The sequence below is a fragment of the Chelonia mydas genome, chromosome 1, assembly GCF_015237465.2.
Source record: "Chelonia mydas isolate rCheMyd1 chromosome 1, rCheMyd1.pri.v2, whole genome shotgun sequence".
NCBI classification, from domain to species: domain Eukaryota; kingdom Metazoa; phylum Chordata; order Testudines; family Cheloniidae; genus Chelonia; species Chelonia mydas.
This window is the reverse complement of record NC_057849.1, coordinates 105,145,683-105,166,238: the sequence shown is the minus strand read 5'-3', so window position 1 is coordinate 105,166,238 and position 20,556 is coordinate 105,145,683. Positions and strand designations below refer to the sequence as shown.

Sequence of the window (20,556 nt, the reverse complement as noted above, 5' to 3'; positions counted from 1 at the left end):
TAATAACAGCAAAAGTTCTCCCCTTCACAGCTCTTCTCACTGGCAACAGGCAAGATAGATGCATCAGAACAGTACTTCCCATGGGACCTAGTTATTACATTAACCAGATTAAAACTAGTTATATTGTCATTACCAACTAGAATATCTGCAGGAAGTCAATCCCTAATGCCTACCACCATTTCACCACTAAAATCCCCCCCATTCCAGGTGGATCTTAGTCAAAGAGACAGTTGGAAACTTGTCTAGGGCCAGAAGGGTTATGCTTCTGCCAGCCAGTTTGTCCTCCAACATCCTTTAACCATAGTAATGTCAGATGCTGTGTCATGCCAACTGCAGCATTCCCAACCATTCACTTTTGCATTCTTAATAAATTCTTCACTACCCTCCCAAGACTCAGTTCTAATGTAATTTACGAGACCATGTCCTCCCTCCGTAACTTCTCTTGGGGCTAATGTGGTAGCATTAGTGCTTACAGAGTTAGCATCCACACTCACAGCTATAACATTGGCACTTATAGTGGGTGCAGGTTGTGGGGCAGTTTGAATCTTTGGACAATTTGGCTTTATATGGCCTGGCGTTCCACACTGTGACAGATAACCAGCTTTCCTTTAGGATAACAGGTTTTAAACTCGGGGGTTTTTTTTTTAAGAAAGTTCGGATTAGGTTTACCCTTAAACCCTTCATCCTTTTTAAATTGTGGTGCAAAGTGATTGTTTTTTCTCAGGGGCTTATTCCTTTCATGAGTCTGATTTTTGTACATATTTGTCTGCAATTTCTGCAGTTTGCAAAACAGAACTGGGATTTTTATTGTATATGGTAGCCCAGATTTCATCTGAACTAATCTTAATAACTGTTCTAGTGTAATTAATTGCAACTGTCACCATAAGATTTTTCCCCAATAACCCACTTCTTAACAAAACCCAGTAGTTTATGAGCACACTCCATATAATAAACATCATTAGACATCTTAAAATTTCTAAATTTTAACCTGTAAGTTTCAGAGGTAACTTTAAATTGCTTTTATGTGTATCCTTATATTTTACATATTTCAAAGTTTCATCTGCCCCCATCTCATTAACTGCAAAAAGCTAGAAAGGTATTCAGTTTGGTCAGTGGGACAGGTATCTGCTGCACATCTGGAATCTAATGAATTTCACAGTCATTCAAAGGTAGCTAATTGTGGATAATATTCAGCTTAAACCTATATTTATCTTAGAGCAATGGACAAAAGTGGGGGGAAAGGGTTGCTTGGGCTCAGAGATTTCAAAGTATACTTTCTTAATTTCATAGGTCCCATTGATTTTAATATTGTTTAAAATGAGACAATATTCATCGTTTACAGAAACACACTAAAATGCAAAAATATATTTCAGTACTCATGGTAAGTCTGAAGCATATTATCCCCAATCAGGGACAAAAGCTTCACTTCAGTAATTCTGTAAACATACATAAAAAGACTGTCAGCTCTTTGGAGCAAAGTATATGTTGAAAGATAATGGGATGGATATGTCAAACAAGGTAGTGGTGAAACAATCATTTTGAGTATAGCAAACTGCAGTCAGAGCACACCAGCTGCCTATGACTGCCATGCCCAAACTCTTTCAAGTCTGGGCTTTTGCAAACACTTTTTTCACCACTCATCAGCTAGTGAATAATGCAATGCCAAATGCTAAATAGTGGGAGCAGAAGAACGTTGTAGCCATGAAAGCTGAATGTGTGGGATCTTCTGATTCCAACGCAATCAGTCATTTTCATTTGTAAGTATTTAATTTTAGGCACCAGGATCTGCTGCCAACCAGCCAAAGATCTGCTGTTTCCTCCCTATGACACAGCTGGTCTCCAGGCAGCTGTCCCAGTATAATGTTCAGGAAGCTAACAATTACAAGTATTTTTAAAATGTGGGAGGGGAGACTTAAAACATGCATAATCATAAACACACTCTTAAAGGCGTGCGTTAGCATTAGGATTATCTTGCTTCTCAGATACTTGAATGAACCTTAAGTTGGCAAGTTGTGTCATTAGCTTTTCCTGTCTTAATTCCTTTGTGATGATAGATCTTAGGTTGTCAGGTGGTTTACTATTTTCCACCATACTTTTTTGCTAAATTACAATGTAATTCCCATCGACATTATTCTATACCAACATTAATGACAAATGAGTTAATCATGATGAAACCTTTACTGCTGGTCCTCTGAGTTACCTGCTGTGCTGATATCAATATCACATTAATATTACTTTCAAATCAAAGGAATGCTACAGCATATCTAGTATATTCATCTTCAGAGAAGATGAGCTCTGCTGAACATATCTAGAACAATCAGCAGTAATGTAGGGGGTGTAAGGGCCCTGCATAAGATGAGAGCCCCCAAATATGCTTCCCACAACCCCCCCCCCCCCCCACAAAGCCTGCCAGGGTTACCTTATGAATGTGCTTAATATCATGAAGACCACCATCTCATGGGGAAAATCCACTAATTGTCTTACCACCAAAGGTCAAGTTGCATCAGTGTAAATTTGATTAATGTCACTGACTACTTCACATATTCTGGATTTGTATTGTTGTAAATGTAGGCAGAATTTGACCCACTACTTTTATTCTACACAACCTAAGCACAATAGGTCCAATTCTTTGTTCTGGGCAAGTTGTGCTTAGCGGCAGAAAAAGTGGAAGTGGCAGAGGTATATGCCTATACCTCCCCTATTCTGGTATGATCAGAAACCTACCTAGACACCCGTGTGAATTAAAGTAGCCTCACAGTTACTCTTATCTGTTTGACTACCTATGGTCATGAAGGTGGATTCTGGCAACTGGAAAACAAAAACCAAAAACAAGCAGAGTGCTGAAAGGTTCTGCCATGCCTTTCTCCCAGTCACTCTTCTAACCCGTGGGGCTGCTCTTCTTACTCTCTATGGATGGCAGAGAGATTTTACTTCAGCTTTATTTCATGTGAGGAATTTCCCTCCATCTGGGGAATTCTCTATTGGCCAGATCACTATGGGCTTGTCTGTCCAATATGTTTGGGCCTACTGAATTCTTGTTGTGACAAACTCCTGCTGGGACAATGAGGGAATGTTTTCACTTTATCAAAGTCTACTCAGCTGAGATATTATATATCAACAAGCCTGTATTATAACAGTGCCAGAAAAGGAGCAAATGTAGTAGGTAATCAAGAGGACATTTGATTAATCTCTTCTTAAATAGACATTCAGCAGCAAAATAAGACTCTAATAAGAAGTTACTACATCTAACGGAAGTTACTAGATCGCAGGCCCTGGTTCTCATGGGAAACTTCAATCACCCTGATATCTTCTGGGAGAGCAATACACTGGTGCACAGACAATCCAGGAAGTTTTTGGAAAGTGTAGGGGACAATTTCCTGGTGCAAGTGCTGGAGGCACCAACTAGGGATAGAGCTCTTCTTGACCTGCTGCTCACAAACTGGGAAGAATTAGTAGGGGAAGCAAAAGTGGATGGGAACCTGGGAGGCAGTGACCGTGAAATGGTCGAATTCAGCATCCTGACACAAGGAAAAAAGGAAAGCAGCAGAATATGGACCCTGGACTTCAGAAAAGCAGACTTTGACTCCCTCAGGGAACTGATGGGCAGGATTCCCTGGGAGAATAACATGAGGGGGAAAGGAGGCCAGGAGAGCTGGCTGTATTTTAAAGAATCCTTATTGAGGTTACAGGGACAAACCATCACGATGTGTCGAAAGAATAGTAAATATGGCAGGCAACCAGCTTGGCGTAACAGTGAAATCCTTGCTGATCTCGAACACAAAAAAGAAGCTTACAAGAAGTGGAAGATTGGACAAATGACCAGGGAAGAATATAAAAATATTGCTCGGGCATGCAGGAGGGAAATCAGGAAGGCCAAATCACACCTGGAGTTGCAGCTAGCAAGAGATGTTAAGAGTAACAAGAAGGGTTTCTTCAGGTATGTTAGCAATAAGAAGAAAGTCAAGGAAAGTGTGGGCCCCTTACTGAATGAGGGAGGCAACCTAGTGACAGAGGATGTGGAAAAAGCTAATGTACTCAATGCTTTTTTTGCCTCTGTCTTCACGAACAAGGTCAGCTCCCAGACTACTGCACTGGGCAGCACATCATGGGGAGGAGGTGACCAGCCCTCTGTGGAGAAAGAAGTGGTTCAGGACTATTTAGAAAAGCTGGACAAGCACAAGTCCATGGGGCCGGATGTGCTGCATCCGAGAGTGCTAAAGGAGTTGGCGGATGTGATTGCAGAGCCATTGGCCATTATCTTTGAAAACTCATGGTAATCGGGGGAGGTCCCGGATGACTGGAAAAAGGCTAATGTAGTGCCCATCTTTAAAAAAGGGAAGAAGGCGGATCCTGAAAACTACAGGCCAGTCAGCCTTACCTCAGTCCCTGGAAAAATCATGGAGCAGGTCCTCAAGGAATCAATTCTGAAGCACTTAGAGGAGAGGAAAGTGATCAGGAACAGTCAGCATGGATTCACCAAGGGCAAATCATGCCTGACCAACCTGATTGCCTTCTATGATGAGATAACTGGCTCTGTGGATGAGGGGAAAGCAGTGGACGTGTTGTTCCTTGACTTTAGCAAAGCTTTTGACATGGTCTCCCACAGTATTCTTCCCAGCAAGTTAAAGAAGTATGGACTGGATGAATGGACTATAAGGTGGATAGAAAGTTGGCTAGATTGCCGGGCTCAACGGGTAGTGATCAATGGCTCCATGTCTAGTTGGCAGCCAGTATCAAGTGGAGTGCCCCAAGGGTCAGTCCTGGGGCCGGTTTTGTTCAATATCTTCTTTAATGATCTGGAGGACGGCATGGATTGCACCCTCAGCAAGTTTGTAGATGACACTAAACTGGGGGCAGAGGTAGATACGCTGGAGGGTAGAGATAGGATACAGAGGGCCCTAGACAAATGAGAGGACTGGGCCAAAAGAAATCTGATGAGGTTCAACAAGGACAAGTGCAGAGTCCTGCACTTAGGATGGAAGAATCCCATGCACCGCTACAGACTAGGGACCGAATGGCTAGGCAGCAGTTCTACAGAAAAGGACCTAGGAGTTACAGTGGACGAGAAGCTGGATATAAGTCAACAGTGTGCCCTTGTTGCCAAGAAGGCCAATGGCATTTTGGGATGTATAAGTAGGGGCATTGCCAGCAGATCAAGGGACTTGATCGTTCCCCTCTATTCAACGTTGGTGAGGCCTCATCTGGAGTACTGTGTCCAGTTTTGGGTCCCACACTACAAGAAGGATGTGGAAAAATTGGAAAGAGTCCAGCGGAGGGCAACAAAAATGATTAGGGGACTGGAACACATGACTTATGAGGAGAGGCTGAGGGAACTGGGATTGTTTAGTCTGCGGAAGAGAAGAATGAGGGGGGATTTGATAGCTGCTTTCAACTACCTGAAAGGGGGTTCCAAAGAGGATGGATCTAGACTGTTCTCAGTGGTAGCGGATGACAGAACGAGGAGTAATGGTCTCAAGTTGCAGTGGGGGAGGTTTAGGTTGGATATTAGGAAAAACTTTTTCACTAGAAGGGTGGTGAAACACAGGAATGTGTTACCTAGGGAGGTGGTGGAATCTCCTTCCTTAGAAGTTTTTAAGGTCAGGCTTGACAAAGCCCTGGCTGGGATGATTTAGTTGGGGGATTGGTCCTGCTTTGACCAGGGGGTTGGACTAGATGACCTCCTGAGGTCCCTTCCAACCCTGATATTCTATGATTCTATGAATGGAGCTGTTTGAAGGTGGCAGACTTCACACTTCCCTCCCGCACTTTCTTCCTGCCAGACTTTTAAAAACGTTTTTACAGGCAATGTGGAATAACTTGTATGAGTCTATTGCAATCTTCTCATCATCCTGAAAAAAAAAGTTTGTACTACAAGTGACCCACTTATCATGTTCTGGGTGAGTAGGTTTAAACAGACCACAAACATACCCTCTGGGAACCACTTTTCTGGCTTGGCTTAAAAGGGTCTTGTGCCTGGATCTTGTCTTAAAGAAAAGATGGGACCAAATTCAAAGGAAATGGTATTTTTTTAAAGAAGCCTGACTTGACCCAAAGACTGCCCAAGTAGCAGTTTCATAGCACTCCACAGACTCCCTATGGCACATTTCTAACTGTACTATGTGATTAGCAAGAAGTTATTATTCCTATAATGTCATGCCAGGTAAAGGGAAAGTAAGACAGTTCTGACTTTTAAAAACATTGTTTTGACTCCTAGACCAAATCCTAGACAAAGAATCCTGCTAGTGTAGTATAAGTGTTTGGAGAAACCACATTGAATTAGCAGATGTGGTGGTATTTTAACCTCATTATAATGAAAACAAGCTGACATTTTGAGAAAGAAGAGCAACACAAAAGTTAAATGAACTGATAGAACGGGTCAAAAAGTTGCAGTGTTGATTTAAAATAACTATCCCCCTACTCTACAAAAAGTAATTTTTTTGGCCAATTGAAGAACAATCCTTATTCCACAGATGTGCTGATAATACGAATATTGTAACCTATTATACTGTACCATACCATTGCTGTATAACAACAGTTAAGATACCTATGAGTAAAATATAAGTATCTAGACAGACAGATGTAAAAGCAGACAAAGTCCCTTCTATAATGTAATGAAATTGAATTAATATTAATATCGATTAATAATTGAATTAATAATTAATATTGATGCAATTAGCACGCATAACAAAAGTGAAAAAGAAAGTATGTTGGCTTGTTGACTATAAGAAACTATAAAAAGAGGAGGGGAAGAAAGCATTTGGCAAATGCTGAAACATTGGAAAGGAAAGAAATGTCTTATTTTTTCAATCTGCTAAGATTTAAAAATACCAGATAGCATTCATTTACTACATTTTGCATTATGTAGCACTTTCAAGACAAAATTTCAGCATAAGGCTTTCAGAGTAATAGTTTCCAAAGGCCTATTTAAATTTTCCTAATAGCCAATGAAGTTCTGCTGATAGCACCAATAGGCAAGCTGATAGGAAGCACCTTTGAATCTGGGTGCCCCCCCCCCCCACTCCACACACACCTTCTTTTGAAGTGTGCATTAAGTAGGGTACATGCTCAGAGATGCATAAAGAGTTTGGGCCAGTTTTAATGCTGACTATAGCGAGAGCTCCTAGGAGGCCCTTTCTTCCCACCCTGATCTTTACCCCTCTCTGCGGGTGGGCCTCAGGTTTGTCCCTCCTTCTGGTCCCTGGAGTCACCATGGTTTCAGTAGGTTAAGGACCTTGCATGCAGAGTGCAACCCAGTTGCTAGCTGTTCTTCCAGCCCCATAATAGTAGTTACAGGATCGCTGCATGGTCATACATACACAGTTACAGGGAACAAAGATAAAGGTTACAACCATCTTATCTAAGGCTGATGAAATCTAATGGGTCAGAAGATTCTAATCATGTTGGTATACCAAACCTTTCAACCTTTGGTAGAAATGTTTTGCAAGGACAGTGTACAGTAATCAAATATCATTGAGGTCCTTTATCTCTGTTTCTTGCCAAAACTCAAGATGACTTGAGACAGGAATTTATGCAGAATATTCCCATCTGCATTGTCAGTTTGATATATGAACTCTCCTTCCAACTTGAGGATGATTTACAAATACGCTCAATAAAAAATAGTCACTATAGTATATTTTGAGCACTTTCCTGGATCTGAAAGATAAGAAAAATATGCACGCCTCATTTACGTGAGGCCTCAAGTCCTACAGAAATATTAGGAAAAAAGAACACAGAATAAAAGCAGAGAGAAAAAAAGTCAAACCATTTCATTATTGCATCAACTTCAGCAATGACATATAAGCACCATTCGCTGAAATAAGAACTTCTTTACTTGTCAGGTAAGATGAATGTTTCTGGAGCTCCTAGATTCAACTGAACCAGCTTCCAGGAAGTTTGTAATACAAACTGAAACTTGCTAGCTGGTCACGCCATGGGTGGAGTGCTGGGAAAACAAATGTTTCTGAAGGAAAGATAAGGCAGTTCTGCATTTTTGTGCTGATTCAGTTCTATACCACAGCTGTGCTGGGAAGGGGTGAGAATCCTGGGAAGTGAACAAGGCAATGTGTTGATGGGCATAATACACAAAATTAGCAGAAATGTACAGGGGATGGAGGAGACAGATAGGCAGAAGATGAGATTTTTTCCCTGTGGAAAAAACCTAAGTTTTCAACCAAAGAAATCAAAAATCAGAATTTTTTATCCAGAAATGCCACCATGGTGCCTCACCAGAACTCATGTCTTTATTATCTTCTACAGGCCAGGTTCCTTGACCAGACTATCTCCCATGTTGCACCATGGTCTTTCCTCTTGATCAGCAACCACAGTATATCATGTGGTACACTGTGGGAGTCTATCTCCCACAAAAAGAAAAGGAGTACTTGTGGCACCTTAGAGACTAAGAAATTTATTTGAGCATAAGTTTTTGTGAGCTACAGCTCACTTGCATCCAATGAAGTGAGCTGTAGCTCACGAAAGCTTATGCTCAGATAAATTTGTTAGTCTCTAAGGTGTCACAATTACTCCTTTTCTTTTTGCGAATACAGACTAACACGGCTGCTACTCTGAAACCTATCTCCCACAATTTACCATAGCCGCACAGTTTAGGTGGAGAACCTGATCCACAGAGAAGAATGGGAGCATGAGGAACCTGAACTACAAATCCCCGGAGATTGTGGGGAAGCATTTCTGAATTGATTTTTTTTCAGACAAACTTTCAGTTTTCAGATGTTCAGCTTTTGCAATTAAAAAAATGAAGTTTTCCACAGAGCAAACAGTTTTCACACACACAAAAAAATCATTTAATTGAAAACCCAATTTTCTATTGAAAAATCATTTGATGGACAATTTTTGACAATTGTACTCAATTAACTATTGTAGGTGCACAGTTCTTAGATGGTCAGCAGCAGTGATCACACTCTCCACCTGTCTAGCCACTTGTGGCTACATTGTTTCTTTGGCAAAACCCACAAGAGAGGCTTAATTGCTTCAGAAACTGAGTTGCCAGCACAAGTGTATTCCTCACCTTACATGAAAAGGCTACTATTATTTATACAATTGTTGCAATAATAATGCAGATTGGAACAACAGAACCAACACCCTCCACAACTTTGGAAGTTGGGTTTTGGATCTAATTCTGAACCCAAACTTCATGACTCAGGCCCATATCATCAATTGCCAGCTCCTATCCTGCAATCACCTGTTTTCAAAGAATCATAGACTTTAAGGTCAGGAGGGACCATTATGATAGTCTAGTCTGACCTCCTGCACAATGCAGGCCACAGAATCTCACCCACCCACTCCTGTAACAAACCTCTAACCTACGTCTGAGCTATTGAAGTCCTCAAATCATGGTTTAAAGACTTAGAGGTGCAGAAAATCCTCTATCAATTGACCCGTGCCCCACGCTGCAGAGGAAGGCAAAAAACCCCCACGGCCTCTGCCAAACTGCCCTGGAGAAAAATTCCTTCCCGACCCCAAATATGGCGATCAGCTAAACTCTGAGCATGTGGGTAAGACTCACCAACCAGTCACCCAGGAAAGAATTCTCTGTAGTAACTCAGATCCCACCCCATCTAATATCCCATCACAGGTCATTGGGCATATCTACCGCTAATAGTTAAAGATCAATTAATTGCCAAAATTAGGCTATCCCACCATATCATCCCTTCCATAAACTTATCAAGCTTAGTCTTGAAGCCAGATATGTCTTTTGCCCACACTGCTTCCCTTGGAAGGCTGTTCCAGAACTTCACTCCTCTGATGGTTAGAAACCTTTGTCTAATTTCAAATCTAAACTTCCTGATAGCCAGTTTATATCCATTTGTTCTTGCATCCACATTGGTACTGAGCTTAAATAATTCTTCTCCCTCCGTGGTATTTATCCCTCTGATATATTTATAGAGAGCAATCATATCTCCCCTCAGCCTTCTTTTGGTTAGGCTAAACAAGCCAAGTTCTTTGAGTCTCCTTTCTTAAGACAGGTTTTCCATTCCTCGGATCATCCTAGTAGACCCTTCTCTGTACCTGTTCCAGTTTGAATTCATCTTTCTTAAACATGCACACAATATTCCAGATGAGGTCTCACCAGTGCCTTGTATAGTGGTACTAACACCTCCTTATCTCTACTGGAAATACCTCGCCTGATGCATCCCAAGACCGCATTAGCTTTTTTCTTGGCCATATCACATTGGCAGCTCATAGTCATCCTGTGATCAACCAATACTCCAAGGTCCCTCTGCTCCTCTGTTACTTCCAAGTGATGCATCCCCAGCTTATAACAAAAATTCTTGTTATTAATCCCCAAATGCATGACCTGGCACTTTTCACTATTAAATTTCATCCTATTACTATTACTCCAGTTTACAAGGTCATCTAGATCTTCCTGTACAATATCCCGGTCCTTCTCTGTGTTGGCAATACCTCCCAGCTCTGTGTCATCCACAAACTTTATTAGCACATTCCCACTTTTTGTGCCAAGGTCAGTAATAAAAAGATTAAATAAGGTTGGTCCCAAAACCAATCCCTGAGGAACTCCACTCCAGTAACCTCCTTCCAGCCTGACTGTTCACCTTTCAGTGTGACCCGTTGTATTTTCCCCTTTAACCAGTTCCTTAGCCACCTTTCAATTTTCATATTGATCCCCATCTTTTCCAATTTAGCTAATAATTCCCCATGTGGAACCATATCAAATGCCTTATTGAAATCAAGGTAAATTAGATCCACTGTATTTCCTTTGTCTAAAAAAACTGTTACCTTCTCAAAGAAGGAGATCAGGTTGGTTTGATGGTTTGTAAAACCATGTTGTATTTTGTCCCAATTACCATTGACCTCAATGTTCTTAATTACTTTCTCCTTCAAAATTTTTTCCAAGACCTTGCATACTACAGATGTCAAACTAACAGGCCTATAGTTACTTATTTTCCCTTTCTTAAAAATAGGAACTATGTTAGCAATTCTCCAGCCTGAGTTTACAGATTCATTAAAAATTCTTGCTAATGGGCTTGCAATTTCATGTGCCAGTTCCTTTAATATTCTTGGATGAAGATTATCTGGGCCCCCCAATTTAGTCCCATTAAGCTGTTCAAATTTGGCTTCTACCTCAGATGTGGTAATATCTACCCCCATATCCTCCTTCCCATTTTTCATCCTACCATTATACCTAAGCTCCTCATTAGCCTCATTAAAGACTGAGCAAAGTATTTGTTTAGATATTGGGCCATGCCTAGATTATCCTTAACCTCCACTCCATCCTCAGTGTTTAGCGGTCCCACTTCTTTCTTTGTTTTCTTCTTATTTATATAGCTATAGAACCTTTTACTATTGGTTTTAATTCCCTTTGCAAGGTCCAACTCCACATGGCTTTTGGCCTTCTCACTTTATCCCTACATGTTCTGACCTCAATAAGGTAGCTTTCCTTGCTAATCCCTCCTTTCTGCTTTCTCTTAACCATCTCTCTAAGGTGCTTGCTCATCCAGCTTTGGTAGACCCGTGCACCTATAGAGAACCCCATAGATTTCAGTGGGACCCTACACAGGTTATGTGAATATGAGTGCAGGACTGAGGCCTTATGTACAGAAGATCTTGGAGCATAAATAAGCCCTTTGTACGGTATGCACCACCCATAACACCCCCTTGTGTCAGGATGTGATGCTGCAAGGAACCCTTGTCTCCAGCACCTGCTGTAGGCTGTCTGCCTCCAACTGGCTATTCCATGGCTTGGCCCTCCAGCCAAGTCACATAAAGTTCAGTCCTTCTCTGGGGTAACATGAAGGTCTAAAAGTTCATAAAACATCCCAATACAAAAAAGCCCCCCCCCCCCCCATTTGGCTATTCTTCAGCCCATCTTTTGGGGTCATTCTTCAGCCTCACAATGTGCTCTATGTTCCTTTCATTGGACTTGCACTCCCCTTCCACAGCGGCTCGTAGGGGAATCCAGGACCACCCTCTACTCTGGATTCCAGCACAGGACCCCATAATAAGCAGTTGTATCTGCTTCTTCAGATGTGCTGCTTCCCTACAGCTTGTGCTTCACACAGCCACGCTTTGGTTCTTAGGTTTCTAGTTTCTCCCTCAAGCATTCCAGCTTCTCCTTTCTCTGATGAACTAACAACTCTTCCACCTCTCTTGAGATGATCTGCTCTCTGTGGATTTCTCTTCTCAGGAGAGTCCTATTTTTGCTCCAGTCTCTCCTCTAGTGATTTCCCTCAGCTTCTTCATAAAGGCCAGGTGCCTAATGACCCTTACCTAGCTCTGGCCAGGAGTCAATCAATCAACCACAGTGAATTAATTGACTCTTAGCCTCTTGTCTAACAGGTGACTCAAGTAAGCTCCCTCATACTCCTCTATTTCATAGTAACATGGTACTTAGCATTCTATATTTCAATTCAAATAATTTTAATCACTTTTTTAGCTTGAAAATGTTTATATAGATAGAAATAAGGGTGTATGTTTTATTAGAAGGGTGGGTGGGTGTATAGAGAGAGTCATGACAAAATTTAAAGTATTAAATCAGTATTTTCTTCTCTCAGGCACACTCTCAGATTCACTACACAATCAAAGTTAACTTAGACCAATAAAAAACAAAACAAACAAAAAAACAGGAAATGCATAGCACACCAGAAAACTAAGCAGCATGAAATCATACTCATCCTAGTCCAGCAACCTTCGGAATTCCAGAATAACTTGATAAAATTTTATGCCCCATATATGTCAGAAAGATTTTATAAGTTCCCAACAGAACTTTTATCCACTGAGATTCTTATCTCACTAAAGATATGAAACTTAAAGAAGTGGCTGAACAGATTTTTACCCTGTGACTTCCAAGCCAAATTGTTTAGTGTGCCCAGTTTAATGTTGTTTGCATACTGTGCCTCTCAAAAACAGAATATTGTCTTGACTGCAATACTTCAGGTGTCTGGGTCAGGATGATCATTTTCTTAAAGTGCTTGCTCTATTTCTATCCTGTTTTTAGGCATGTTCACCTCCAAACTTTCACCTGACTTCTATAGGAGGGAAGCTCCAAAAACTGAGTTAGGATTTTGTTTTTAAAAGATTCTCATTTAAGGGATTCCCACACAGCAGTATCAGAGGCAGGGAAATCCAGTGGGAGCCAGCAACTCTGGAATACTAATCCTGCCTTTGCCAGCAAACTGCTACATGACTTTAGACAAATGACATGTGACCTCTCTATGACTCTTTTTTTCCTGATCTGCGAAATGAGGTTAACATTCCTTACTTCACAGATCTGCAATAAAATTTAATTAATACTTGTAAAATACCTTGAATTCATAGGTGGGATTTTCAAAGGAGCATAGGGAAGTTAAAGCACACATCTCACTTGACTTACAATGGTATTTGGATGCCTAACTACCTATGTGATGCTAAGAATACGGATTTTCAAAGGAGCATAGGGAAGTTAAAGAATGAGACTCTAAAGGAGCTTTACTGATTCCCTTTCCCTCCTACTTCTAACTCAGTCTACCCCCTTCAACTTTGCAGGGCAAGACCCCTGTTGAATCTCCTCCTTTCCCCAGAAGGACAGGAGCTTGGGACTCTCATGGGTATACTATATAAGTGTAACTGGGGATAGAATTAGGTGGTCAGTATTCAACAAGAATATATGACTAACTGGGCCCAATTCTGCCCTCTGTTATAGTTGTGCAAATCCCATTGAAGTCAGCAGTTCACTATTTTTATGGATAGCATCTGTATTTTCTATTCCAATCTTCATAATTCTATAATTAGATCCTATGGTGATAGTTCACTATAGAATTTTGAAAATAAATACATAAATACCCATATGATAGGTTAACCGTGCACTTTGTTTTGCCACAGGAAACACTAAAGTTCAAGTAGTGTTATCTTTGTTTTTTTCAAGTAACATTTTGGTTTTGTTTCCATACTCTTTACATGGTTATTTGGGGTTTAAGTTTTGTCCTGGCATAATTCAAACCCTATTTCATGTAATCTTTATGTGTATTATATTTAAACCAGAATAAGTGTTTTATATTATATATATTCCTGATGTCAAAAGGGAGATTTCTTAACAACTAAAAATGTTATATTTCTTCATATATATATATATACACATACACATATATATACATACACACACACGCACACATTATTAGTTGTTAAGAAATCTCCCTTTTGACAACTAATAATGTGTGCGTGTGTGTGTATGTATATATATGTGTATGTGTATATATATATATATGAAGAAATATAACATTTTTAGTTGTTAAGAAATCTCCCTTTTGACATCAGGAATTAGTGTGTCTACCTATTTTCTGTATCAGCCTAATATACCAGAAATAAGCAGTGAAAAAGCTGGAGAATTATCATACTGTACAAATGTTCACCAAAAAATTGACAAAGTTACATCACAAGTGTTTCTGTAATGGGATTCATTAGCTAGATAATCTGAAACATGTGTAGTGTCATAGTCAAATTTACCCTTGCTATGTGGATGGTTTCAAGTTGGTAGACTAAGATATAAAAGGTAAGAATGGAAGAGAATATATATTGTGTGTGTGACATTGCACCCCATATTCTTCACAGTGATATGATTATGGCATAATTTTGATGCATTTTATGCAAGATGGGTCATGTGAAAGGTCATTGGAAAAGTTATGATTTGCTGAATATAATTATCCTATTTGTATGCATGTATCATTTTTGTACCTGAAGTTAGGAATATTGCCTATGTATCAGTATTTCAAATGTAGTTACACCTGGGTAACGCCCACTAGACAAGATGCTTTCAGTCTCAATAGTGGGTGGGGAAGGTCCTATTTGGGGCAATGGGCCATTAGGAAATAATAATAGGTCTTAGGAGAAGCTTATCTCCCACCTGGGGAGCATTCCTGAGAATACTACAGACAGCTTCTGAATAATGGCTAGTATGACTCTACAAGGACGTGTGATGAGACCACATGTCTCTAGACTCCATCTTGGGATGTCAATATTTTTCCACAGACCGGTCTGCGAACCAAACTTTGGGAAGAAAGTGTTCCTGCCATACGCAAAATCTATATAAGGCAGGGAGTGACATCATCTAGTGTTCTTCACACCCCACACAAGAAGACTCCTGGAAACAGCTGGAGGCTAAAGGGATTTTTAGCCTGTGTATGAAAGACCTGGGTATTCCAAGCTGTAAAGCAAGTGCAGCTTGCCCCTTAAGAATCTGCAGCCTGCTTGTATCATCTCTTAGGGTGAGAATCTGCTTTTCATATCAAATCTATTTAGTATATTAAGTTTAGTTTGCATTTTTTGTTTGTTTGCTAGCTAATCTGCTTTGATCTGTTAGATTTTAAGCAATTATAAGTTATAGCAATCTTTTGTAGTTAATAAACCTGTTTTTGCTTTATTTAAGCCAGTGAGTTGGAGTAAAGTGTGTGGGAATCATAACTCAAGGGAAAAAGGCTGTTGTATATTCCTCTCCACATTGAGGGAGGGGGCAAATTTTATGAGCTTGCGCTGTACAGTTCCCCATGCAGAACATAACGGTATAATTTTGGGGTTATACTCCAGAGGAGGTGCATACCTGAGGAGCTGGGAGTAGCCTTCCCATGCAGGGGCTGGTCAGAGAGCCTGCTTGTAACTGCAGCTGGGTGTGCCCCTACCTGTATGTATGCTGGTGAAAGTGCAGACTGGAGGGCTTTGTAGCTTGTCACAGCAGTACAGCATGAGAGGGAGCACAGGCTGGTGGGCAGGGAGCTCAGTTGTACCTCAGTTCCAGGTGACACCCGGGGGGGAATCCATCAAAGCATGTTAGGGGTTTTATTCTTTCACTGTGCATGCAACCCATGTGCATTGTGATGTTCATAAATGTGTCCCAAAAAAGCATGTAAAACTGAAATTGTGTGGGATACAATTATAACTGTGTCCCACAAGTTAAGTTAATATTTATTTAGGTTTTTAGAAAAGAAATTTAGTGGCTTCTACTCCCAAGTTTTATGAAAGCCAATTCTCAATAGAGTAACAGTGACCACCCTCGACAAATATGCAAATATTACACATCACCATAATGTCATACAGCAGGAACATGCACCATGTGTGCAAGAAGAATGTAAAAGGAAGATGCAATAAATCAATTGTCCTACTAAAATAAACAAAGCAATAACACAGAGACTCTGTAGTCTCTGCTTGTTTAACAGGAGGAGGAGGAAGAGATGGCTCTTTTCTGAGATACAAATTTTGTCTGCTGGAGTTGTGGACACCATAGAGCTGGTTGATAGAAAATCTCTTTTCTCTCCCATAGAAAATTTTGTATTTTTGTAAATAATCTGAAAACCAAAAGTTTTCTGCCAAAAACTAAACATTTTTGGGTTTGGGATGAAAATCTGAAACATTTCAGTTTTCTGGTATTAGATTTTTCTACAGCTCCCTGAATTTTCTCACAGTAAATACTTTACGAGTTTCCGTGAAAAAAACTGTTTAGTTAAACAACAAATTTTCCATCAAAAATCAGCTTTGATGGACAGTTTTTGACAGCACTAGTAGAAAACTGTAGCAAAGTGGTCATCAAAAGGTTAACAGTTTACGCAGAGTATTATGTATTGGGGCCATCCTCTGCCCTTTCCTCCCCAAACACACTTCCTATTTAGTTAGTGTGTGTTTTTCCTAACTCTTATGTAGCCAAATAAAGCAGCACATTCCCAGCCTGCAATACTGTAAGTAAAGCATGCTTCTTGTGCACTGAAAGGTTCCTTTGCAACAAAACAAACAAACAAAACATTTCTTTTCTGGTTTCATACATAATGTATGCAAGAATGGTGTCTCCTGCATAATCAAGTAGAAATACTCTCCTCTTATAATTATACTGAGCACACGTACATTTTTTACTAGTTTGAAAGATATCCCCTGTACATATAATGGGAATATCACTAAAAATAGTTGAAGCTTTCAAGATAGTAAAAGCTTCTAAGTGTGCCCTTTGTACACATAACTCCTTCCATTTTTGTTTTGTTTTATAAGCTGTGCTTGCTCTTTGTCAGGCAGTTTCCTGCGTGTATTCACTTTGGGTTATTGTCAGATTCCAAATTTAAAGAGGACTCTGTTCTTCCTTCCTTCCATGTCAGTCTGACCCTTATTTTCCTCCTTTGTATCTAGGGCCAGAATTTTCAAAAGAGCTCAGTTCCCACTTAGGCATCAATATAGTGATCAGTTTCTCAAAAGAGTTCAGCAGCACTGTGATGGGGTTTATGGACCTCATACCAAACCAGAGCAAGGCATGGAGCAATATTGGGACAGGGATGCTCTGCCCCATAACAGCTGCAGGGAATGCTCCAAGTGAAGGGACAATTTTAAAAGGGCACTGGTAGCCCACAAGGGAGAAGGAGTTAGAGTCTGACGCCTGGAGCTGCAGGCAGAATGACTGTAGCCTTGATAAGGCCACTCTGGGAGCAGTGATCCATATTTGTCCTCCTCCCACCCTTTGGTGCCGAGAACAACGAGATTCCCCAAAGAATGGGATGTTTTCCCTTGGCAGATGAAGCAGATACTACTAAGACTGTGGCCGTGCCCCAAATGGAGGAGAGACAGCCCAGAAGGTGGTGATCCGGGGGAATGTAACTTGGGGTGGACCGATGAATGGACACTGCAACACCCCTTTAGAGCCCTTGGTTGGCACTCATTAGAGTGGCAGGGCCCAGGTTTCCTCCCCTCTTTTGTGACAGAATCCAAGGGAGGAAGAGGAAACGCACAGGAGAGACTGAGACCCACCATATATGACCCAGTAGAACCCCAGCCATGGTTGCAGATTGAAAAGAACTGTGAAGCCATTTCCTGACCACTAGGCCAGCTGGCTATCAGACTGACCCTCTATAAGCACTCAACACATTGAACTCTTTTGAAGATCTGGCCATATATGTCACAATGGAGCCTGCTGGATGCTGAACGCTTTTTCAAAATCTGGTCCCAGGTCTTTATATGACTCTCATCACCACAGTACCTGACCATCTTTCAGACAGTAATGAATTTATCTTCACAACATCCATGTGAGGTAGGGAAGTATTGTTATTCCTATTTTAAAGATGGAAACTAAGACACAAAAAGATTAAGTAACTTTATAACAACAACAATATCTAGTTCTTCAATAGTACATTTCATTTTTGGATCTCAAAATGCTGTATAAAGGAGGTTGGTATCATTATCCCTATTTTATAGATGGGGAAAGAGGCACTGAGAGGGAAGTGATCTGCCTAGGTCACACAAGAAGGCAGCAGCAGAGCTGAGACCTGATACTATGTCCACTCCCAGTGTCTCAACTAAAAGACTTCCTTTCTTTTCAGTCTGTCCCACTTTTCCTCAGACTGTCCCCACTTTCTCTTTGGCTCTTCAAAACATCCAGAGAGAATTCATAATTCTGTGCATGGGAGATTAAATCTCAAAAACAAGAGTGTGAGGGAAGGAGTTAAAAGAATGCCCTCTAACACTGTTTATGTAATAAAACAATGTTCTTACTCAATAGCAAAGAAATCTCAGAGTTTAAGTTCATCCCGTGACAACTCTAGACTACTGTCAAATTCACCTTGTGACATAACACATTGGGTACTTGTTCTCTTCAGCTGCACTGTTGCTGGCCTTACTATCCTCCCCTCCCCACCCCACCCCATCGCGGTCCTCAGAACCAGAGGTACACTTGGGACATACTGAATGACTCATATACCTGGGCACACCAGCTGCCTGAATCACTGGACTGCCAATCAAAGTTTCTTTCACAGCATTTGTTGTCATAGATTCACTCTCCCATCCCTGATCTAAACTAAGGGATGAAGACACTAGTAGGACAAACAAGGTTACATAATTTTAAAAACTACAAACAACAGCAATAGTTCTCATTAATAGAGCTGGGTGAATTTTTTTGGCCAAAACTTTTTTCACTGAAAAACATAGATTCTGCAACTAGAAACAGGAGAGTACTGCCTAGTGGTTAAAATCCACAGCAGCACCCCACCCAGAGGTAGGGAGTAGGGGAACCTAGGCCCTCTGTAATAGGCTGTTGGGGACACCTAAATCTGTGAGCTCTCTGACTCTGCAAGAGTGAGCTTTGCTGGAGATTAGACTGTGTGTCAGCTCCCTGCACCAACAAACTCCTCAAGGCTTCCCCAGCACAAACCTCACCTACCAGGTTACAATCAGTGAACTCCAGCCCCTGAGTTCCTCAGAGATGTTTCACTGCAATGCACAGCCCCTATTACTGTATATTCACAGAAGATATTAAGTTCACTCCTCTTTTATAGAGTCAGTTCATCACAGTTTATTAACTTCACTGGGGTAAACACACGCAGTACTGAGTTGGTTTATAGTGAAAATAAAACAAGTATATCAACAAAAGGATATAGGTTAAATTATACCAAGTATAAGGATAAAGATAGAGATGGTTACAAGAAAATAAAAGTGAATACACACATCTAACAGATGAAAAAACTTAATCTGGCAGGACACAGTCTTTGTTCAAGGTTGTTTCTCTCACCCACAGTCTCCTTTCCAGCTTTTGCTGGCCAGGATCCACCTTGGAGATCAAATTTCTTGGTTCCTTTGTCTCCTAAACTGAAGGATAATCTAGGGGTTCTTTGCCCCTCTTCCTTATAGTCCATTGAATATTTGAAATGTATTCTTCTGAAGTGCACCTCTAGTTCATGCTGAGTAAAGGAGCCATGAGGTCTGCATGATAAGGCTCCATGCTGATTCCTCCCCTGTTGGTGATTGCTACAATGCAAACTGATCTGTTTCTGCAACCTCCAATATGCAAATGAATAACCAATAGACTGTGATTGCACCTGGGATGGAGGCGTCAGCCTTTTCTTTGTCTGGTTAAAAACTGTTTTACCACCTCCCCAGATTTGTCTGGTTTGAACACATTTCAATTCCATATTTTCAGCACAACTGTAGAGTCCTCTGTGGGTTTATCGTACATATGCTATGTAAAAATATTAATAATCAGTGTGTTATTCGTTTTCCAAGGATATCTTACATGACACCTATTAGATATAGATTATGACATTAGTGAGTCAGGGTACACTGAACTGGTCTGGTCAGCTAAAATTTACTGCCAAACACTAGGGAGCCCCTTTGGCCTCTGGCACTGGGATACTCTTAGGGTCATACCCTCCCACTCCACCAAGTTCTGACCCATGGGCCCTCATGACCACCATAAGGAATGTCAGATTGCAGGTAGTGAACACGAACACCCTCCCCAGGTCTCTTCCTACTACCCTGTTGCTCTTCATGGTGTGTCGTGGCCTGTGGTTGTCCCTTGCAACCCAACCCCTGGGCCTCTGCAGGCCACGGGTCCCAGCTTTGTGCAGCTGTGATGCACCCTCCTGGGGTAGTCACTCTATAACAGCAAATACAAGACTTTCTCTCTCCACCACCCACCCAGCTGTGCTGATAAGCCTCCCTTTTAAGCCTCTACTCCAACTTGAGCATGCCCAATAGGCCTGCCCAAATGGGGCTTTCCAGGCACAGAATTGTTCCTATCTCCCTATCTTCCTAGTGTGGGGTTTGTCCACCCCATCACAGCAACACCAAAATATGGTGGGCATTTGTGTC

At 41.0% G+C, this 20,556-nt stretch overlaps 1 protein-coding gene across 1 annotated transcript in view; it reads right to left on the bottom strand.

The window, feature by feature from the left end:
* Positions 1-20,556, bottom strand: part of MYO16 (myosin XVI) — a 579,449-nt gene that overhangs the window by 507,424 nt on the left and 51,469 nt on the right. The window lies entirely within an intron of this gene.